This window comes from Cavia porcellus, unplaced genomic scaffold (assembly GCF_034190915.1).
Source record: "Cavia porcellus strain 051 isolate PalLab524CR breed Dunkin Hartley unplaced genomic scaffold, mCavPor4.1 scaffold_1, whole genome shotgun sequence".
NCBI lineage: Eukaryota > Metazoa > Chordata > Mammalia > Rodentia > Caviidae > Cavia > Cavia porcellus.
Genome location: NW_026947484.1, coordinates 92,384,294 through 92,407,084, shown reverse-complemented (window position 1 = coordinate 92,407,084; position 22,791 = coordinate 92,384,294). Strand labels below are relative to the sequence as shown.

At 35.2% G+C, this 22,791-nt stretch overlaps 1 protein-coding gene and 1 pseudogene across 2 annotated transcripts in view; one reads left to right on the top strand and one right to left on the bottom strand.

The window, feature by feature from the left end:
• Sh3gl2 (SH3 domain containing GRB2 like 2, endophilin A1) overlaps nt 1-22,791 on the bottom strand; it is a 196,036-nt gene that overhangs the window by 109,771 nt on the left and 63,474 nt on the right. The gene's annotated exons all lie outside the window — the stretch shown is intronic.
• Nucleotides 17,946-18,924, top strand: LOC100714127 (DEP domain-containing protein 1B-like; annotated as a pseudogene).

Here is a 22,791-nt window from a genome sequence, read left to right as displayed (position 1 = left end):
TGGTTTTTAATGGATGGAATGATAGATGGATGGATCAGACATACATGTGCTTGTGTTCCTTTTCCACATATTTGACCTCAAAGAGACCTGGACCTTATGACACCATAGTATCAAAGTACACACAGCATCAAAATCTAAGTAACAATTCCTATTGAAAAAGAACCAGGGCTCCTTATGAACTGGTAGATTCTAGGAATGTAACAGATAAACATGAGCCTGAAATATCATGCTGTATCTTCAAGGAAAAAGTTCTGAAAGACTGATGGTAACATGTCAAACAGATAAAAAGCCAAATTTAAGGGGACGTTGTTGGCCAAACTTGGAGTAGCTTGAACATTAAAATAAATATTGATAGTAACAGCTTACAAACACTGAATAAGAATTCATAAGTGCAAAACAAATATAAGTGTATAAGTCCATAAGTAAACAAGCAAACAAATACCTGACTGTAATTATGAGGATATGTCAAATAAATCTGCTGAGATAAATTTGACAAAAAAATTTTTGCCTATCCATTTAAAAAACATCAAAATCAGCCAGGCATGGTGGTATACACCTGTAATTCCAGAACTCTGGAAAGCTGAGACACAAGGATAACAGATGCCAAGTCTGCCTGGGGAAACAAAGCATTTTAACAAGGTTATGTTTCAAAAACAAAATACAAAAACAGAGTTGAGAATACAACTCAGTGGAAAGGTCCTGCATTCAAACCTGTGTACCAAAATGTAAATATCATCATGAATGGAAAAAATAAAGAGAAGAAAAAGCTACTTATTTTAAAAAGAGAGAGAGAAATGACAAATATAACATACACAGAAAAATGCTGGAATGTTCAGAAGAAAAGTTTACACAAAAACCATTAGTGGAACAAAGATAAGATTCAAATTCAGAATGTGAACTGTTGGTAGAACATACTGATTTTTATCATCACAGTTAGGTTACATAAGAAATGTCCTACTTCTTAGGACACATGCAGTAAAATAGTTTCAAACTGGTCTACAACTAACTGAAATGGTTCAGGAAAAAGTATGATTACAAAAAGTAAACAGCTAATAATCAAGGCAGTGAAATGAAATCTGAGTTTAAAAAATCTGAAAATTTTGTATGCTACCTTTGGAATTTTTCCATTTGACATCATTTGAAATAATGTTAATTAGCATCATTTTCTTTAAAGGATAATCAAACAAAGAAACCTTTATTCAAAGAAAGAAAATCTTAGCTTTGTCCCTGGGTTTTCAATGAATCTTCCCTGAAACATCACTGTTTTCTTGGACCATCAAAGCTATTAGAGGAAGGAATAAAGGTAGAAAAGAAATATTACTTACATAAGCAGTTAGGAAAAAAAAATTATTCCTTTCAAAAATATTTCTGAATTTTTTAATCATGTAATCAATGTCACTTTCTTTGTTAAATATTAATATACATTTAAGTGCAAAACTTTACCTTCTGCAGAGTTGTTGACTATCTCATAACCATGAGTTCAAGATCACTATACTTTTCATTTTTAGACAGCAACCCAGGCAAAAAGATATAAAGTCTTAAGTACATCTCAAACTCTCTAATTCTAAGCTAGCCAAGAACCAAACATTGCAGAAACCTGGCTCACTTCCACATTGCACCTTGGCTTTACTTTGTTTTGCATCAACATATTTGGGAATATTATATATATATATAGTTAGAGAAACAATAATAGGAACCTCATTTTGTTAATATATTTATAAGAACCCATTTTCTATTGCCCAAAAGATGGCGGACAGATAAGTAGCAGGGTAGAGAACCTCTCTGAGAAAAACAACTCAGATGCTAGAATTTAACACCAACTGGAGAACACCAGGTGAAAGGAGAGGAGTTCTCAGAACCCAGGAATAAACTGAGGAAAAAGAAAAAGAAAGCAAAAAGAAAGGAAGGAAGGAAAAATGTGGTTGAAAGGCTGAAACCAGACGCACTCTCATGGGAGCCAGTACCACACTGTGCTGGGCGCACCTTGGAGTCAGACAACTAAGGGTCATGCTGAAGTTGTAGTAGCCCGAAATTGGGGGTTGGTGAGCACCGGGCCATTGGCAGGAGGATTAGGCACAATGGAGAGCAGAACCAACATAGAGAGCTGCATTAACCCGTGGTGAGTGCTAGGAATTGGGTCCTACGGAGGGGGTGACCGGCTGGACAACATATTGGAATTGGGCAGGATGGGCCTGGAACCACAGTAGCTCAACAAAGACTGGTGGGATCTGCTTGAGCTGGGTCATGCTCCTCGTCAGGACCCAACAGCCAGGAACGAAACTGTCCCAAACCTGTGATGCCCACACCGCACAGATTAACGTACTGAACAGACTCACTGGCTGACTGGCTCAGAGGAGAAGGGCCAGCTCACATTGTCCCTGTGTGCACCTCACAGATCAACAGTAAATTGGAGAAGGCAGCAATCCCCTAGCCAGCATGCTTCAGAAAAACTGTAAGCAATATGGAAAGGGCCTGAGACCTCCACCATACACCTGTCTGAAAGAAACCAGAAACATGACAAGAGAAAGAAACAAGAAAAAGCCTCCAGCTGCTGACCCAGGGAAAATAGGTCTAGGAGAGGTAAATACAGAAGATATCAAGGGCAAAAAACATGCAATATCAGACCCAGCATCAGCAGACATAAAGAAATACCTTCGGGCCCTCATAGACAAACTTAAAACTGATGCTCTAATTCAAGTGAGGCAAGATATAAAAAGATTAATAAAAGAAATGCTAAGCACATCTCAAGAAGACACAGATGGAAGAATTGAGGAACCCAGGAAAAGGAAAGAAATCTTTGATGAAGCATATAAACAAAATCTAGAATAAATGAAACAGATCCAAAGAGATTACCAGGAAATTAAAAAGCTCCATTGAAAGCTAGCAAAATTCTTGACAGAAACTAAAGTTAGACTTTCAAAACTTGAAGATAGACTTGCAATGTGTGATCATGAAAGGAAAGATCTCTTAAAAATTAACAAGGAACCAGGAAGTAACAATACAAAGGCCTGAAGATGACAAGAGGATCTATAACTTAAGAATAAAAAACATGAGCGAAGGAGCAGGAGTAAACACAAAAGAAATACAAAAGCTATTCACAGAAATAATGAAGGAAAACTTCCCAAGCATAGGAAAAGGAAATAATATTCAAATATATGAGGCACACAAAACTCCAGCCAGCTACAACCAAACAGATCTACATCCAGACATAATAAAGACCCCATAAATTCATCATAAGAACAGAATATTAAAAGCTGTCAGAGAAAAAGACACCTATAAATCACGACGGACTTTTTGACACAAACTATCAAATCAAGAAGAGCTTAGGGCAAAGTATTCCAAGGCCTGAAAGAAAATAACCTCCAACCCAGATTGATGTGCCATGCAAAACTCAAAATTAATGGAGAAACAAGATGTTTTCCTTAGAAAGAGGAACTGTGGGAGTTCGTGACCACCAATCCAACCCTACAAAAAATACTGAAGGACTAGAGAGAGAGAAAAAATCACCAGGATTCCAGCAACAGTGGCAGAGAGGCCTCAATGAACAGAGCAGACAGTGGAATGAAGGAGAAAAGTAGACAACCAACAGCAGAAAAATAGCATAGCAGAGATGAGGCAGAGAAGATTGGCTATAATCTCTAACACAGATGGCCTTGATACACTAACAAAAAGAAACACAGGCAGAGTAGATCAGAAGATAGGGTCCATGGAGATGCTCTGTATAGGAAATATAACCAACCTGAAAGACAGTTTATGAACTGAAAGTCAAAGATGAGAATACAATGCTCTATGTCACAGGGAACCAGGGAGAAATAGGGACAGCTCGTCCAGCAGCTGCAGATAGGTTGGAAAGTCATGACACTTTTGTGCAGTGGAGAACTATTCAGCTATAAGGATGGAAAACCTTGAGGCTTTACTATAGGTACAGGAATACAACTCAAGATCAAGCTCAGGGATAAAAAGGTTCAGAACCACTTAGGTAGATAGAAGGTGCCCACCTAATCTAAAAACCAAAGGAGTTAGTGGAACCCCAAATGTACCAAGCACCCTGGAAAGGAAAAGAGGAGGAACTGTCTAAAAATAAGGAAGGCAGAGGACACTGTTAATTGTATATCAGGATTTAAAAGCCACAGTAGTCTTATCACTCTGTTTAGTTTGATTTTATTCTGTTCCAGTTTGTCTACTCATACTAGATTTGAGGGCACAGACAGCAAACCCAAAAATAGCAGGATATACTACAGCAACTATCCTTAATTTCCTATTAACTTAACCTGAAGCCCTGTATTACTTACACTGTCTTACTATGACTGATCTTATTTGAATCTGGTTTGTGAGATCACTTTTTTGTCTTGACTTATTTTATTCAAATTTGGTGTGCTTGATAGTATCACGTCTATGAGCAGAGGCAACTACTCTGAAGACAACAATATGCAATAGGATACTCATTCCAGTTTGATTATTAACTGCTTTTGAAGTCCTATAATGTCTCCAATGTTTTATTAATATTGCTATGTAGTGCTATGTTCAATTATATTATACCTAATGATATAGACAATTCTATTGAAAATAACAAGAGACACCATAGTAACTACTGTAAGTCACCTACTACTGTGGTTTTATATGTCTTTTTCATTTCATGTTTTTTTTCAAATTTGTGTTGTTGTCTTGTTTTGATTTGTTTTTCCCTCTAATACAGAAAGGATAGGTATACATGTAGAGATTCACACGTGTAGAACTTCTAAACAGTTTATGAGAATAGATTCTATAATGTACAATGTAATGAACAGATAATCTGAAGAAAATGAGACACTAAGATCCCAGTACTAATTCCATGGCATCATAATATAAAATCTAGCAATATTATTATTCTCTGTTCAGAGTGGTAATAGTCTGTTTTCTTTTGTTTAATTTCAACATACATAAATATATGGACAGCTATTTTGAAGAGAACAAGAGACATGGCAGGCATAGTTGACTCCCCTATTGTCTTGTCTTGAAGAACTAAAATGCCTTCATCATCCTGTTCTGATCAATTTAGTACTATACTGTTTGGTATGAATTCACTGTGAAGATAAGTACAACTATTTGGAAGCAATCAAGAGATAATATGATAGAGAGTGAAGATCTCCGGTGGTCTTGCTTTGAAATCTGTGTTTCTTTAATTGTTTTCTCATGATCAGTTTTGTTATGTTTAATTTTACTCTCCTTCAAATAAAAAAAAAATGCCTTCAATGAAAAGAACCCATTTTCACCCACAGGAAATTATAAAAATAATTTCCACATTTTAATCAGAGATTTAAGTATAATAGCTCTCCTGACAGCTGTTCCCCTTCCAACTTCATTCAGTCATACTCACAGTACAGTACGAAAACAGCTAAAGCTAAACATGACTTCCAAATGATAAAATATTTTTTCAAAAAAGTAATACTGCTCTGTTTTTTTTCTTTTTCTCCCTTAGCATTATTTATTTAAAACTGCCATGCAATAACAATAACCAAGAGATAATGACTGGAAAAGTAACTCTCTTAATACCCAAGTGATAATGACTTCATTAATGAAGTGGCAAGTCTTTAATTGATGTTATTACAGTACATGCTCTTCAATTTTATTTAAAGAGAGGTTTATTTTCACTTTGGATTTATGTGGTTTATTTTAGTTTCTGGCTTAAATTCAACCACTGGCAGCAATTTCACTTTAATTACAGATCCGTTAACAATTAGTCTGCAGTACTGAGGCCTGGGTTAAATCATATTACAAGACATTTATACTATCCTTGACATCTATGTGATGGATCATTCCCCAAAACCATTAATAAGAATATAATTAACAAGTAGCTATGAAACTTCAGAAAACAACAAAAAATCCATACTTCAGAACCCTGCCTGAGTGGCTACATCCCGTGATCACAGAAAAAACTCCTAGTTCTCTCATTCACTAAGTTGCTAAGACAGCTTTTGTAAAACTAAGCAGAGTATATGTGTTAAAATTTAAGTCTAACAGAAATAAAATGTGTATGTTCAAAATAGTGGAAGCAATACAATGAAAACATTTAATGAACAGAACTAAAGCAAAAAGAATTACTATATAGTAATATAAGCAAAAGTAAATTAAAAATGCAAAGAAAAAACTATGGAGGCAACAGGCCCTCTAAAGAGTCATCCTAGTCAACATAACTTCTAAAATCAACAGCTAAGAGATAAATTCTTATTTGTTTGTTTCTTTAATGCCAGGAACATGCCATTGAAAAGAAATCAAAATTATAGTGACCCCATGTTATGGTTCGGATCTAAACTGGCCCCCAAAGCCTCATGTGTTTTGAAGATAACTGGATTATGAGGGTATTACAGCCGACTTGCTGTTAAGAAGTAGGGTTAGGTCAGAACAGCTGGGACGCTGGAGTCTAGTCCAAAAGTATGCATCCCCTTCCTAGCTTCTCCCTTGACTCTCTGCTCCCTGACTACCATGAGGTGGGCAGCTTTTCTCTCTGCCAGTTCCTTCTATCGTGCCTTCCTGCCTTGGGGTCACCAAAAGGAACTAAAACATGAATGTACTTGTCCTTCTTTAAATTGAGGTGTCAGGTTCTATGTTTTAGTGACAAGCAAAGTGACTAAGACACAGTGCTTTGTTCCAGTTATTACTAAATATTGATCTTAAAAGAGATCACATTTATACACCTTGTTGATGCCAATAAGTGTCTAGTTACTTAAATTTTTCGTAGTTCAAGACAAGAGTTCAAATACAATGGATTTTTCCAGAAAACGAGTGGTAAAGAAATAAAATATGATTTAGGACCATATGCTTTATTAAACTACAAAGCCTGCAGCATTTTTGTCACAACACAGAACGCCTTTCTTTTCCTTTAGACTATATCCTCCCAAGAAGGTTTACTAAGATACGATTTGGTTAAAGAATCAAAAGCATATAATTTTACAGGTGATATTGTGAAATGTGAAAACAGATTAAATCTATGTGTTAATATATTCAAAAGAGAAGGTCAAACATTTGCATCCAAACACTAGTGACAGAATATAAATACTAGGTGCCTAACCTAATCCAATGCTATTTTTTTTTTTTTTTTCTGAGACAGGCTTTCACTTAATTACCCAAGCTGACTAACAATTGCAAATCTCCAGTCTCAGCCTCCCAGGTAACTATGATCAGAGACATGCACCATCACACTCAGGTAATTAAATGTCTTTTAAAGGGAATTGTAGCATTGATATTCAGGCTTATTCAGTAATTATGAGGAAGATAAAATATGACAGGATTTTCATTAATCCACAAAACTCAACAGACTCTTTTACTGAATTTCTGAGAAATCCGGGAAAATGAAACTTTAAAGCTTGCTCTTGCCTGGAGCTACATATTCTCCCTATGCACTTTCATTGCATTTGTTCTATCTTCAGATATGATAAAGACAAGCAAACAATCATCCAATCAATAGCTACACAGCAGCATTGCAAGTTTTTATGTTGTTGTTGTTGTTGTTGTTGTTATTGAGGATTGAACCAAGGGCCTTTGCATTAAGCTGCATGCCCATCACTTTAAAAATAAAAATTTTTTTGACACAGGTTCTCTCTAAATCATGCATGCTGATCTTGAACTTGCAATCCTCCTACTTCGGTCTCTCAAAGTATTCAAATTACAGGTATGCAATATCTGCCCAGCTACTTACACATAACTGAAGATGGAATTTCACTCTTACATTAACTCTTTTCCAGGCCACATCATGCTGACCATTCTGAGAGAATACAAGGTAAAGCACACTGTGAAAAAATATCACATCTTCGTGGAAATTAAACATCCTGCTTTCACAGAGCTACTCACTATTACATAAAAATGAACAGAGAGAGAACTGAAAAATACATCAAACATCCAGATTTCACTGGATGACATTTATAGAACACATCATACGATGATAGCAGAATGCATATTCTTACTATGCACCCATGCAATATTAACCAAGACATACTGTATCTAAAGTCATAAACGCCAACAAATCTAAAAGAATGAAATTTGTGAACAAACTAGAAATTAGGCAGAGCATAACACATTTTTGTCATATAGGGTAATAACAATGGGTGTGTCAAATTGACATTTAAACTTTAGAATAGGTCTATTGATTAATTTTAATTTCATTAGTTTTATTAAACATGAGATAAGAAAAAATATTGCAAAAATAAAGTTATATTTTTAATATTTGAGTTTAAAGAAAGCATCAAAATTTTCAAGATTAAAAACATAATAAAATAATCTTTACTTCAATTATCACACCTAAGGCAGTCTTCACACATAACAACAGCACATTCCATATACACACACCACTTACACTGACCACACAGTGTTTTGCTTTCCTGGCTTTTTTGTGGGACCCCTTGACATCTCACTGGTCTTGCTGTTTTGTCATGACATTCTTTATATATCATGAAATATACAGTTAATGGGAATATAAAACCAATAAAATAAAGTATTAAATTCTTAGTATGTATTGTGCATTTAGAATAAACATTTGACATTAGCTATATACTTGCTTATAGAATCTGAGATAACATCAGAAATAAATTACTATATGAGCTATAGTGAAATACCAACAGATGTACACAAAAAAAATCTGACTACATAATAAGAAAATTTCAATGAAAGACCAAACATGTAATTGGTTCTTAAAAACAACATCAACATTTTTAATATCAGCTGTGTACTTACTTATAAACTCTAAAATATAACATCAGAAATAAATGCCTGTTTGAACTGCAATGACAATACCAATAGCACACTAAAAACTAAATAATATCTACTTTGATTATCACACCTAAATAATAAGAAAATCATGTGTCAATAAAATATCAAATGTATAACAGACATCAATATTTTCACATCACCTGAGAACTTGCTTACAAAACGTAGAAGACATCAGAAATAAAAACCTACATGAGCTAAAATGTAAACACAAACAAAAGTCTACCACAAAAATAATCTTTGCTTCAACTGTCAGATGCAAGGCATTCTTTGCACATCACAACTGTATGTTCCATGCACATGTTTTGCTTATACATGTACTTAGCTGTCCTTTCCTATGTGGCAGATCATTCTTGTCACCTTTCTTCTTTTCCTGTTTTGTTAGGAGCTACCTACTATATTACACAACACATACTTAGCAGGAAAACAAGTTATCAATATAATAAAATATCAAATGTGTAATGAGTGCTTAGAATAGATGTTAACATTTTATATCAGCTGTTTACTTGCTTACAAAACCTGGAAGATGACATCAGAAATAAAAGCCTATGTGAAATACAATGAAAATACCAATAGAACTCTACAACAAAAATAATTGTTGCTTCAACTATCACACTCAAGGCAGTCTTCACACATGACAACTGCATATTTCATACACAAGTGTTGCTGAACTGATAGCACATATGTTTTGTTTTCTGCCCTTCCTTGTAGGGCACAGTTGAATCTTTTTCTTTTTCCTGTTGTCTGAGTAAGTCTTTGGGATGTTGTGCCTGCCTGTTCACCTGTCAGCTCACCAGTGTGCTCCAACATTTTTTTGCATAGTTCCCTGAGCAGAAACAATTGGTTTTTCCTCTGCTCTAAAGGATCTCTTATGAGTTCAAGTCCCAATCCTCTAAGAAAATTTCTCCATGTATTTTTCACTTGTTATATTCTTTGTAAACTATCAAACTATTTATGCTACAAATGTTTAGGATGGAGTAAACACAATCACTGGCCAATGCTTTGTGTTTCAAGAAACATTATCCTTGCTGCATAACTCATCAACAACATCTACTCCACATCTGGCTTTTGTAGAAAGTGTCTGTCTCTAGGTTCCACTTTGTTGAGGTTTCCTTATCAATCTTTCCATCACTATGCAGTGTTGACATCAGCAGTACCAGTTTAGCTTTTCTTTTCCATATATGAGGCCAATGTTTTAATCCAAAGATTGTACTATACAAGTCGCTGTTATGAAATTCCAACATCCCATTTGGAATTTCTTTTGTTCCTCTCTACAGCTCCTATGCTGGTCAACTTGTGCTCTATTAGCAAATGTAACATCAATTGGAAACTGGGAAACCAACTGTGCAATGTCACATTTCAATTAGTTTGGGAGATGTGAGCAGAAAGTCTTTTTGCAACACCATTTTGTTTATTACTATATGAATAAGGACCATCTGATGGCTGAGTTTCAGGATAAATTTCTGAACTGAAAGCATAGTAAGCCTTCTTATCTACAAGGACATACATTTTTATGCCATATTTTGATCCATCATTTTTCTGTAAGTCTTTTATATTCCTTCAATTACTATGAGAAATTCCTGCTAAGTACAGCACACTTATGAATGCTTGCAGTTCAGCAAGTGAGATGCCATAATATGACTACTGGTCAATACAAAACATTTCACTTGTATTTCAGCCTTTCTGTACTTCACAGCATCTTGTAACATTTTACTTGCTACACTTCGCAGTGCTGAGTGGCAGTGGTACCATGCTGTCCAGTAAGCTACTCCTCTGCTAAGACCGTCAATATATTTTCAGACCTAGTTCTAACACTGAATCATTCCATTTCGTTGCATAACCATTTTTGCAACATTTCAACTAGTCAAATAGGTACTCACATTGCTGTTTTCTTCATCATCTGAGTCAAAGCAGTCTGCATTCCTTGTGCCTGTGTCAGTTGATTCTTGTTTCATTTCACTGTCATGGGAACTTTGGCTCACACAGCTACATCAAAATCAGCATCATCATACACCCACACCACTCTTCTATTATGAAAACATGTATTTTACCATAATAGATCATCTTCATCATATATGCATGAATAATCTGATGATTCACTTTTGATCCCTTCCAAAACCTGTAAATCTGCTTTTTTACATGTCATTGTACTGACCTGGGCTGCTTTCCCCAGAAAAATCAAAGAAAACTTTTTTTAAAAACAAATTCTAAAGTGGTGTGAGTGTATTATACCCTGCGTGATGCTCAGGTAAACATAAGCAAAATTTGTTGGATGGAGCTTCACTTGGCTGTAAACACTGGTTTGACACTTTTGTGCACATGCACACAGCTTGACTTTCAATGTACCAAGTGGGTAACACAAAGACTTTTCCTTGTACCCTCTCAGTACAACTACTGATATGCACAGACAACAACTACTACACTAAAGTAAATATCTACAATAGAAATATAAGGGATGTTTGTGGAACCAACTCCACAGACTTAGTAAAATCATCCTAGTGAAACCATCCCAACATAAATATAAAAAAATGTTTTATAATCCACATTGAATTAAAGTTTATCTCAAAAGGTCATGTTCTATAATTATTGAGTGTCAAAGCCTAGGTTATACTCAGGGTTATTGGACTCAAAATCTAGTTTCCACTATGCTACCTATCAACAAAAAGAACTTCTGATCCTGCAGTCTCCAAACTTTTTGACACGTTCCCATTACATTTTTTCAGAAATCTTGTAGCCCAAATGCATGCATTTGTGTTTTTACTCATGTATTAGAAGTATTAGAAGTCTTCTGGCTTCTGCTCTGGCTAATGTTTCCGAATTATAATAGAAAGATCTTATTTATACTCTTATTTCTTTCCAAAGAAAAGTTCGAGAAATGGAAAATTTAAGAGGTAAACCAACCACCTCAAATCTAAATCAGATTTAAAATTTGGCAGGTTAGGATTTTAAAATAATTTTCTTCAAGATCTAGAAATAAATTTCTGGGTCAGGCAACCAGGATCCACCTCTGACCTCCCCCTGATATACAGAGACTGAGACAAATTGAAGAAAGAAGTTCTACAAGAAAGAAATCACATAAGAATGAGTGTAATGACCCTCAGAATTCACACAGGTCTTTTAAGGTTAATGAGTTCAAAACTAAAGTGTGGAGCTCAAAGACTGCAAAAGGCTGGCATAGAAGATGATACAGCTTACATGTGACACAGAAAAGTGCCTCCATCACCACAAAGAATATTTACTGTTTTAAGTGATACATATAAATAAATACTATTTAGGACTCTTTTTCCTTAGACATTTCAAACATTTAACTTCAAAGAGAAGTTGGTCCTTAATTCGCTTTTCGCTTTTGATAATTCTGACTATTCAGACTCATCTTACAAGGTACATAAAACACACTGTGAAGAAATGGTAAGCCATGTTACTGTGTACTTCACTAGAGAAGACAGGGTTCACAGCACACTTCCCATGCTGAATGATCAGGAAGGCAGTGTTACAAAATACAGTAAACTCCCATTTCCCTACCAAAGGATAGGGAATGGGAAAAGAAGGAAACAACAGATCTCTCCTGTGTGGAGACCTTTATAGTTACTGGAAAAAGGAAGGCACTTGTGAGCTGAGGAAAACAATGAAATAGCAAGATATTTTTAAGAAATTATGAGTCTGAGGGACCACGTGGAAGATCCACAAAGGAAGGCTTAACAAGTACATTTGCTGTGTGCACAAAAAAAGATTTCCAGGTGGCTTTCAGTTCTTTTCATTCAAGATGGTGCTGACACAAGTGTGTGCCACTGCAGTGGACTTTTCAGTGAGCCGATGCCCTCCAGGCTTCTGCTGAAGAGCTCATCCTGAGCGACGTGGAGAAGGTACTGTTAGAAGCCACGTGAAGGATTTACAGCACTGTAGCATGGCTTAACACTAAAACCGTTTCAAATAAAGGGTTTAAGCAGGGTCAGTTCTGCTCCCATCCAGGCCAGAGCTGGGCTCCATGAAGAGCAGAAGTGCTGTGCCTGAACCAGAACTCCCGAGATCTGGCAACGATGGGACTCAGGCAGTTTATTCACCCGTCCTCTTGGTAAGCACCTGCGGCAAGGGCCAGGAGGAAAACCAGAACTCCCGAGATTCAGCCATGGCGGGATTCAGGCAGCTTATTCACCTGCTCTCTTGGTAAGCGCCTGCGGCAAGGGCCTGGAGGAGAACCATTACCTGCGAGCCTACTGCCACAAGAGCTGAAAATCAAGCACCCTTCCCCTTCCCACCCCCGCCCCCATAGCTACTGGGGATAGATGTCTCAGCATCTCTTAGGAGGATGACCATATGCAGTATAGCAAGTATGGGGATTTCCTTCTATCTTCTGTTTGAAGGCAAAGGTTGTTTTTACTGTTTTTGTTTTGTTATGTTTCTTTTGCTCTATTCAGTATTCTCAATTGCTTTTATAATGTTCTATTTTTGGTTTGATTTTGCTATACCTAATTGACTAGACAATTATTGTGAAGTTAAAGAGATATACCACAGTACCTGTTACTACTATCGCAGTATCCTACTGTGAAATCCTGTACCAATTTCATTACATTGTTTCGATTGGCTTTGTTCTGTCTTGTGCTGTTGCATTTATACCACTGTCAAAATAAAATTTAAAAAAAAAAAAGAAATTATGAGTCTTCTGACTTGCTGAATTGTGATATTTTTCTTTTACAGTTTTCCACCAATGGACCCTTGCTTGAAGCCTTTTAGGTGTCTAGAACCTTTTCACAGGGAAAGTAAAATGTATGCTGGTCCAATTCATCCTTGTCATCCCTCTCTGCTAAAAAATTTTTCACAGAACAGCAAATGATCTGTTAGATCTGTGACCTGCAAAAGTCAGAACCATGCTTTTTTTGAAGACCTACTTACTCTCTCTGCAGAGCTTCTATTACAACCTCCATGAGTAGACCAGCTGTCAATGAAGTTGCAATTTAAGTAGGACGTATTCCTGGCTGTTATTTTTCTTTTTGTACTTTTACTTCATTTCTTGTACACACTATACTTTTATGGTTCCCCTGCAGTAAGGTATTATTTGTCATGCAGTAATTACCCTCAGAATTCTATTTATTATTCATACTGGCACTCCTTAATATAGTGATGATTAAATTAATTTACCTACAACTTTACTTTCATACTAAGCATCTAATTTCCTCTTATGAGAGTCTCAGGCATGATATATATTATTTGTGCTATTAAATTCTACCCATTTTGAGCCTTCATCTAGGGTTCTGGATTAGCATTACTGACACGCATGCTGGCTCAGGCACAAAGTTCTATAAATAAGTAAAAAGCTCAGTTGTCTAGTCAAAAAGGCAAGATTGATATCTACCATTGCATTTTCAATGACCGATTACCCGTTCATTGGATTAAAAAGCTTTGCTAGACACCAGAAAAATGTAACAGCTCCTTCCCGCTGAGAATACAGCTATTGACAGGCAAGAGCACAGAAACTCGCACGAGTAATATGGTGTAATCATTAAGGAGATATAAATGAAACACGAACAAGGCAAAGAGAATGATTAATTCTTTCACAGTGCAATAGGAATCAGTAGGTACCATAAGTAACAGCCAGACAAGTATTAATTTTTCTAAACTGTGTATCTTCTGGCTTGGAATAGGATTCTCATTCTACTGTCTATCTTTTGCCCTTTCATTGCCTGTTGTTCTCTTCACTACCTGACACCTCCCAGAAGTGAGCTGCTAATTAGAGTTAGGATAAAATCAAAGTTTAAGATACAGAATAAGGACATCTGTAAATACAGTACACAACTACTTTTCTCAGCATTAAAAATACTTTCGGGGAGGAGGTTTATAAGTTACATTTTCTATCTATTCCAAAACAGGTTACTACAAACCTTCCACAATAACCTTCTGTGAATGTGCCTTTCAATGTTCACCAAGGGAAATTTCTGTCTTCTATAACAAGCCTGATTTAGCCACTCTCAGGCTGAAATGTTCTCACCCTTTGGGCTTCTGTCAAAAATGAAGTTCTTTTGGGCAATACAACATTTCATTGTATGGGTCTTCTCTCCCCATCTCACACATCATTGCGCAGTGAGCACAAACCTCTGCCAGCCTGACTCTTTCATGACTGTGGCTCCAGACATCCAGCAGCTACTGATACGGCTGTACCGCTCTCGCTGCACACCTCCCATTACTGTCTATGCCTCGTGAAGAAAGTGGTCCTTAACCTCAAGTACTTAACATGGAGGGCAAGAGATAGCACTCAATTATACACACAAAAGTTCCTTTCTTTCTCTTTTGTAATACTTCAAAATCAAGTACACATAATCATATATGTTTCCCAATAGCACCATGCAAATCTTACTTCAGAAAGGGCAATAATCTCTCATTTAGAGAAAATCTAAGTAGTTCTATGTAGTGTTCAGTATCTGTCACCACTGAGAATATTTAATACAAAAACATGCTTCCCAGAGCAGCCTGATAACCCACATAGTCAGGCACCAACTGGTTTGTCTGCTGAGAACTGCATCCTGGGAGCAGTCCGTTTCTGTGGTAAGGTAAAAAATTAAGACAAGCTAACTGAGATGTCTTTTGAAAGAATCTCAATGAAGGGAGGGCCTTTAATGCCTCATTAGTCCTACACATTCTGTCTCTTCATACAACCACATGGGCAGTTGTAATTTAGGAGACACATTCCAACCTCAGCAGCAGATGATAAGTCCAAAGAATTAAAAGCGAATTCAGAGACAATCATGAGCCATCTAAAGAACCCAAGTTCTCTCAAGGGAAGACAGAAGCTGGAACAACCCACACAGTGTCCAAGAAACCCAAGTTCGTCTCCAGAATGCATCTGGAAGGAAGAGAAAATGAGACACATAATAAAACGTGGAGGATTTTAGAAGCAGAAGTATTAGAACTCAGAAGAATAAAACAAAGTACATGGATGGGGAAAAGCACTGAAAAAAAAAACAGTCAAGTGTCTTCTAGAACTGAAGGGGAAAACAATGATCTAAAGAGCTCAAAAGAGAAAAGAAGAAACCAAAGTAAAGAAAGAAAGCACAAGAAAAAACAAGTACAGTAAACAGAAAATACAATATTAGATGGTAAAAATAGGACTGGTAAAACAGTAACCATAACCAAGGTGAATGTATAAAATTAAATGCCAAAAAACACATTCTAATATCACGTTTTTAAAAACTATGACTCAAGCAGTCAACCTAAAATGAAAATTATCACATCACAGAAGGATTAAATAGAAGAAAGCCAGCAGACAAATTTCACTATCAGACACAACGAATTTAAACCCAAAACATCATAAAGAACACAAGGAATCTGTGCAATTGTAAAGGAAGTCATGTACAATGCAAATATAACATGGAGCATCTAAGCACAATCAACTATTTTCGTTCAATAATTTAACATATTCTCCACATAAACAGAGAAATCTAGATTTTACTATATTAGATATAATATTAAGATACCATATTCAGAAATAGAGAATAAAAATATCTCAGTTACTAATAGTGTATCATAGATTATTTGTTTCTTTAGAACTTTAAAAGCACAGCTTGTTCTTTTTAAACACTCATGATATTTTCACAGAATTTGATCATTCAAATACGAAAATGGAAGCCCAAAAATACTATTAAAAATCAGTCAGATTTTATGGTCTTATTTTTTATTTTACTTATGGTCTTGTTTCAATATAATGATAGAATTAAATAATAGATAACTAGAAGAGATGTCACATATCTCCCATTAAAATACACACACACAAATCATATCATAATGATGTAGAGAAGAAATAAAGTAGGAAACTACTTTAAGGCACAATGAGAATGGAAGAACTCTTGCAAAAATTTATGGGATTTGGCTAAAATACTAATAGTGAAAATTCTGAGCTTGAATACATTTCACAGAAAATAATAAAAATTTGCCAATAGCTTAACTAAATAGGAGGGCAAAACTAAGAGAATAAATCCTGAAATAGGCAGAAATCAGTGAAATAGAAGAAAACCAGTCACTGGAACTGAGTAATAAACCACCCACCACGTTGTGTTTAATAAATGCTAATAATTTGGAACAGCCCCAGAAAAGAGGGGGAGGAGGGAAGGAAGGTGGGCAGGAAGGATGAACAGACAGACAGACAAGAATATGAAGGAATATGAATAAGAATGAATATAAAGATTCAGCAAAGATCCCCACCTCATACTATAAAAAAAAACACAAGTCCAAATAATTTAAAAACAGAAAAATGACTAGTGAATGATGAGTAGGCAAACAAGTTAAATAGTAAATATAATATTAGAAATACAAAAATGACATCTTTAAAACACTAAACGGAAAAGCCACCATCCTAAAATACCCAGCAATAAATAACTTTCAGAACAATGTCAAATTAAAGATTTCTTTATAGAAACTAAAGCTAGAAAATTAATTACTCACAGACTGTTAAAAATGAAGCAAAGAAATAAATCTATTAAGGTAATGGAGAACTCATAGGACAGTTGTAAGTTATAAAGCCAATAAAATACTTCTATTCTGTAGTAATCAAGTAGACAATAAGAGCACCAAATAATATAGCTAAGAATTAAATTCTACAAAAAATTCTCAAGAAGAAAATGTTAATATACAAACTGAAACATACCTACTGAGGCATCTGTACTGTCTCCAGTGCAGCCAGAGCTGCCAGCTGACCAAGGAGCCACTAAACTGTCAAATGCAACAGTGCAGCTTTTATGTGCCAGGATGCCATTACAGAAACACTGTTGCTGTTTCAAGAGTTTTGAACACTGCTTCACAGCATCAAAAGCTGTGGACTGGCTGCATGAGCTGTGAAGGCACAGACCAAACTTCATTTCTGAAAGTGACACAAAGACAAATAGTCCAGCTGTTAAAAACAAAAATTCTGTTACTGGAGGATCCTATTATTCAATATATCAAGGTAAAATGGTGTCAGGAAAACTATGAAGACAACTGTCGCTTTCACATATTTCCTCCTTCCCAGACCCTGAAACCACATCCAAAAAAGTCCAGATACCAAATGGATATTATTAATTTTCCAGAACAGATAATCGCACAGCAGACACTTTAAAGAGTACATCCCAGTAAAGCTGGGTATGATGAGTTCTGGTTTAAGCATCACGGTATTGATATTGGACAGGTGCTGGCCTGCTGTCTCATCTATCACAGACATCTGACCAAGTCAATGGAGATGAGATATGGATGTGGATGATATTATCACATTTATCTTTGATCTAGATTCCTTAGAAGAAATTTTAGACATCAAACTTGTCAACTCCAAATTCATCACTCATAATGTACATAGTACAAGCAGGGAGTTGTTATCTTTGATGGTAAGTCAAAAGAACTTCCTCACTGGGTACTGTCAGCTAGGAAGCTTTAAGAAGTTGGCTCAACTGGTGAGATTTGAAGCAGCCTATGTACTTGAGAATTTTAAAAGATGTGTTTAAAACAACAAATTATTGAGGTTACTTGAGTCACTGCCTAAGTTTCATTTACATTTAATCTTTTGATGATTTACTACTCAGTGTATTAGGTTTTTTACAGAAAGAGAAAAATGACCGTTGAAACATTTAAGATTTGTTGCCTCCTCCTTTCTCCCGAAAATAAAAGAAAGTTATATCTGTTAACGATGATGGCAAAGACATGCCAATGTGTGATGATTTTGGCACCCACACATTGATGGTTCAGACATTTTCCAATTCCATCTTGTGTTTCAAGGATGAAGCAGACTTCAATGTGTTATTAGATGCTAGATTGGTAACGTTTCTGATGGAAAATTACCAAGAGATTCTGAATGTTCTTCTGTCCTTTCAGACCTCTATAAAAAACTATGTGGCTTACCCATGCAGAGTCCAGGAGCTGATCTGGCTATTACTTTATCTGCACCTTCATTTTTCCCTCAAAGTAGTCCTTAAGAATTTAAATACCAAGGAATATATGGCTCTCAAGAACCTTTGCGAGCGCTGTTGAATAAAGTTATAACAGATGTCAAATCCTCCAGCAAAGAAGGAAGAAACTGAAGCAGTTTCAGAAATCCTATCCAAAGTCTACTGAGAACAATTTCCTACACCAGAAAGTGAAGCACTTCTGTTCTCTAACACACACAAAACCAAACCCACACCCAAACTACAGCTGTTCACAAGAGCACTCTTTCCACACATTTCGAAGAACTAAAAGTCTTCAGATGCTAGGCTTCTACACCAACAGAACTTAGAGACCTCTGTGGTGGTGGTTGTTTTGAGTGAATGGTGGGGGGAAAAAAGTATTCAAATATAGACAGCTGAAGTAAAGATACAGATTATCTAACTTAAAATATTGAGACATTGTCAGTATTTTTATAAGACTATGATTTTCCAGATTTATCAAACCAATCCAAAATCAAATTTATATTGGTAATGTTAACAAGTTTAAAACTATTTTAAAAATCTAATGGTAAAACATTTTAAATGTCTGCATTTGTTGTTTCTCATGGTGTTTATAACATATTTAGATGTCTATTCTAGTTATTGATTTCTTTTCTATAATCAAGTCTTAAGACTAGTATAAGTACCTTAGTAAGTATAAGTATCCAGAAAGACACTAAGTATTCTTACTGTGACACTATTGACTTAATAATCAACTGTGATTTCTCCTGTGTAAATTCCATCTTTCACTGCTATGCAAAATATTCTTAATGTCTAGTACTATGAAAGCCATATATTTTATTGAAATATTGCTATGATAGATTTCACTAAAGCTGATTTTCTTACCTGTAAAAGCATTTACCTATAAGTGTAGTAGATTTTCTGCACTTAATACAGCAAAAGGCAAAATTGCAAACTTGGAAAAGAAGAGATTGAACTAAATTCTTTGGGTTCCTTTTTAAATCTATGTCTAATTTGGATCTTTGTAAATCTTGTGAAAAATATAAGTGGCTTAAGAAAATGTTAAAATCTTAAAGGATTTCTTAAATTCCCTGAATGAATAAAAACAGAAAATGTTTCTGTGAAGGATGAGTCTACACTCATTCAGGTCAATATTCCCTGAAATTACTTTAAAATTTCAAAGAATTTCCCATAAAGAATTTGAGAAAGCTAAAATGCTAATTCTAAAAAATATAAAAGAGAAAATTAATATACATTATTTGAAAAAAATAAAGCACAAGCCAGAAAAGGTTTATTATGCCAGATATTATAATTATTAACACCACAGTAATTAAACTCAGGGGAAAAAAACTAGTGAAAAGAAATTAAGAAGTGAAATCAAAAAATAATATATGTTATTTCTCTCTCATGCACACATCTAACATATATATGCATATAGGGGAAAGAGGAAAATCACAGAAAAGGTCTCTGGTCAGTACAGGTGTCAGAATTCAGGCCTGGGGAAATTGTTATGATTCTGTAATTAGGATATCCAGGTAAATAAGAAAGAAAAAGCAAACATGCATTCCATAACACAGATACCCTTCATGTGGGAAAATCTTATAATGCTCTGAAAGGAAGAAGCATTATGCGCAGTCCTACATATTATTATGCCCTAAATAAAACCAAATATATAATGTATCCGCAGCTACTATATCCTTCATTTTACCATTCCCTTATGATCTTACATGAACATGCTTGAGTTGGCCATGAAAACGTCAATTGGATACCACATGAAATACTCTGTAACGAATCTGTAAAAGCAAAATCCAGGCTGTACTTTATGTTCTTTTGTGTGCTTCAAATTGTTATGAGGGTGTCACCTATTTCTAGGTTAAGTAAAATCCTAGCAGTAGTCATATTTCATCCATTTTATATCAATACATAACATACAAGACACGTTCATAACCAAGTTGAGAATATGAATGAAAATGATATTTCAACTGTTGGTTTTGGTCAAAGCTCTAATCAAACTTGGTATGATGTCAACTTTACTCTCTGGGGAAAATGCCCTTGTCAGTACAAAAGAAATATATGGGACATTCAATAAAAACTGGCAGATATGAATTTTTTTAGATTACAGGGTGAGTCATTCCACATTTGTTTCTAAATAGAACATCTGGATATATTAAATACCATGTCAGTACAAACCTGTCAAAACTGTTAGCTGTTATTTTACTTCTTCATTTCTCTCTGTTACAACAGATGTCGCACAAATTGATTTGAAATACTTATGAGTCCAAAATTTAGGCAGAGTTAGAAAAAGTATTTAAGCTTCTCTGAGAAAAATATTAAACACCTATACTGAGAATACCAAAAACATCCATTATTTTCACTGTGAAAATGATATGCTATGCAGTTTTTAAGTATATGTTTGTAGTACATGAAGTTTACGTTCATCTTTAGTAGGCATATGTGCATAATACAATTAGTATTTTGTTAAGTCCCTCCACACCACTCATCTCTTTACTCTAAATCCTCTTTCTTCATTTTCATTCTTATTATTTTTAGGTCAAACTTATGGCATACAACGTCTAGATTCCCTGAGATTATTTGGATCTTCTACGTGGCGTATTTAATTCTCATTACTTCCCTCTCCCCTCCTCCTCTCCCCATCCTCAGACTCACATACTCTTCCTATTTGCAAAAGATGTGTCTTGTTTCCTTCTATTCATTCTTCACTATGCACTTTTCTTATATTTTGTTCTAATTAAATAAGAAATACTAGATGGTATTTAAGCTTGTGAATCAGATTTATTTCACTCAACATTGTATTTTCCAGCTGCATTCATTTTCCTGCAAGTGTCTCAAATTTAATTTTCCTTACAGACAAGTGATATCCCATTATGCATACATTCCACATTGTCTTCATCAGTTCATCTGTCGATGGATAGAGTACTTCCAGCATTTAGCTGTTATGAATTGTGCTGCTATAAGCATGCATATATTGCCTGAAGTACGATGTCTTTAGTTCTTTGGGGAAGATATCTCTAAAGGGAATAACTAGGTCATAACGAGTTTTCTAATTTTACTTCTTTGAAAAATCTTCATAATGATTTCCAGATTAGTTATACCAATTTCTATTCCCACCAATAATGTAAGAGATAATGTGTGTTTTCACTGCAGTCATACCTGCATTTGCTATTTTGTGACTTCTGGGTGACTGACATTCTTTGTGATATAAAATGGAATCTTAGAATTATTTTATGTTTCTAAAATGGCCAGAGATAATGAACATTTTTTCATATATCTGCTGGTTTCATATATAAACCCTCTGAAGGCTTTGCCTTTTATAATTGATTTCCTTGCGGTAAAGAGGCCGATTAGTTTGATGTAATATTTGTTGACTCTTGTTATTTCTTATGCAGTTGGTACTCTGTTTAGAAAATCCTTTCATACACTGATGACTTCAAGCATTTTGCCTATTTTATCTTCCAGTAGGTTCAATGTTCTGTTTCAATGTTTACATCTTTGATCCACTTTGATTTTGGTTTAGTATATGGTGAGAGTGACAGATACAATTTCAGTCTTCTGCAAAGAGACACACAGTTTTCCCAGCAACATCTTTTGAATAGGCTATTCTTCCTCTAACATTTGCTTTTGGTCCTTTTGTCAAAGATCAAACACTTGCATGTATCTGGGAATGTTTCTTTATTCTCTATTCTATTCCACTGATCACATGTCTGTTTTTCATCATTGTTGCCTTTTGCTATTTTGAGTCTCTTCTCAAAGTTCTATACAACTTTTAGGATTGTCGTCTCTAGATTGGTGAAGAACACTTTTGGTATTCTGTATGAGATTGCACTCAATCTGTATAACAGTTTTGGGAGTGTGGCCATTTTGACAATACTGGTCCTGCTTATTCAGGAGCAGGGAGTATCTTTATATTTTTTGATTTCCTATTCAATCTCCTTTTTCAGAGTACTATAATTTTATTTGTGGAGGTCTTTCACTTTCTTGGGTAGGTTAACGTCTACATACTTCAATGCTACCCTAAGTGGTATTGTTTTCATAATTTCTTTCTCAAGAGTTTGTTATTGGTTTGATTTTTATGCTGATTTTGTATCCTGATACATTGCTGGAATTGGTTAATAATTTAAGAATTTTGCTTTGAAGTCCTACCATGCTTTTGTTCTTC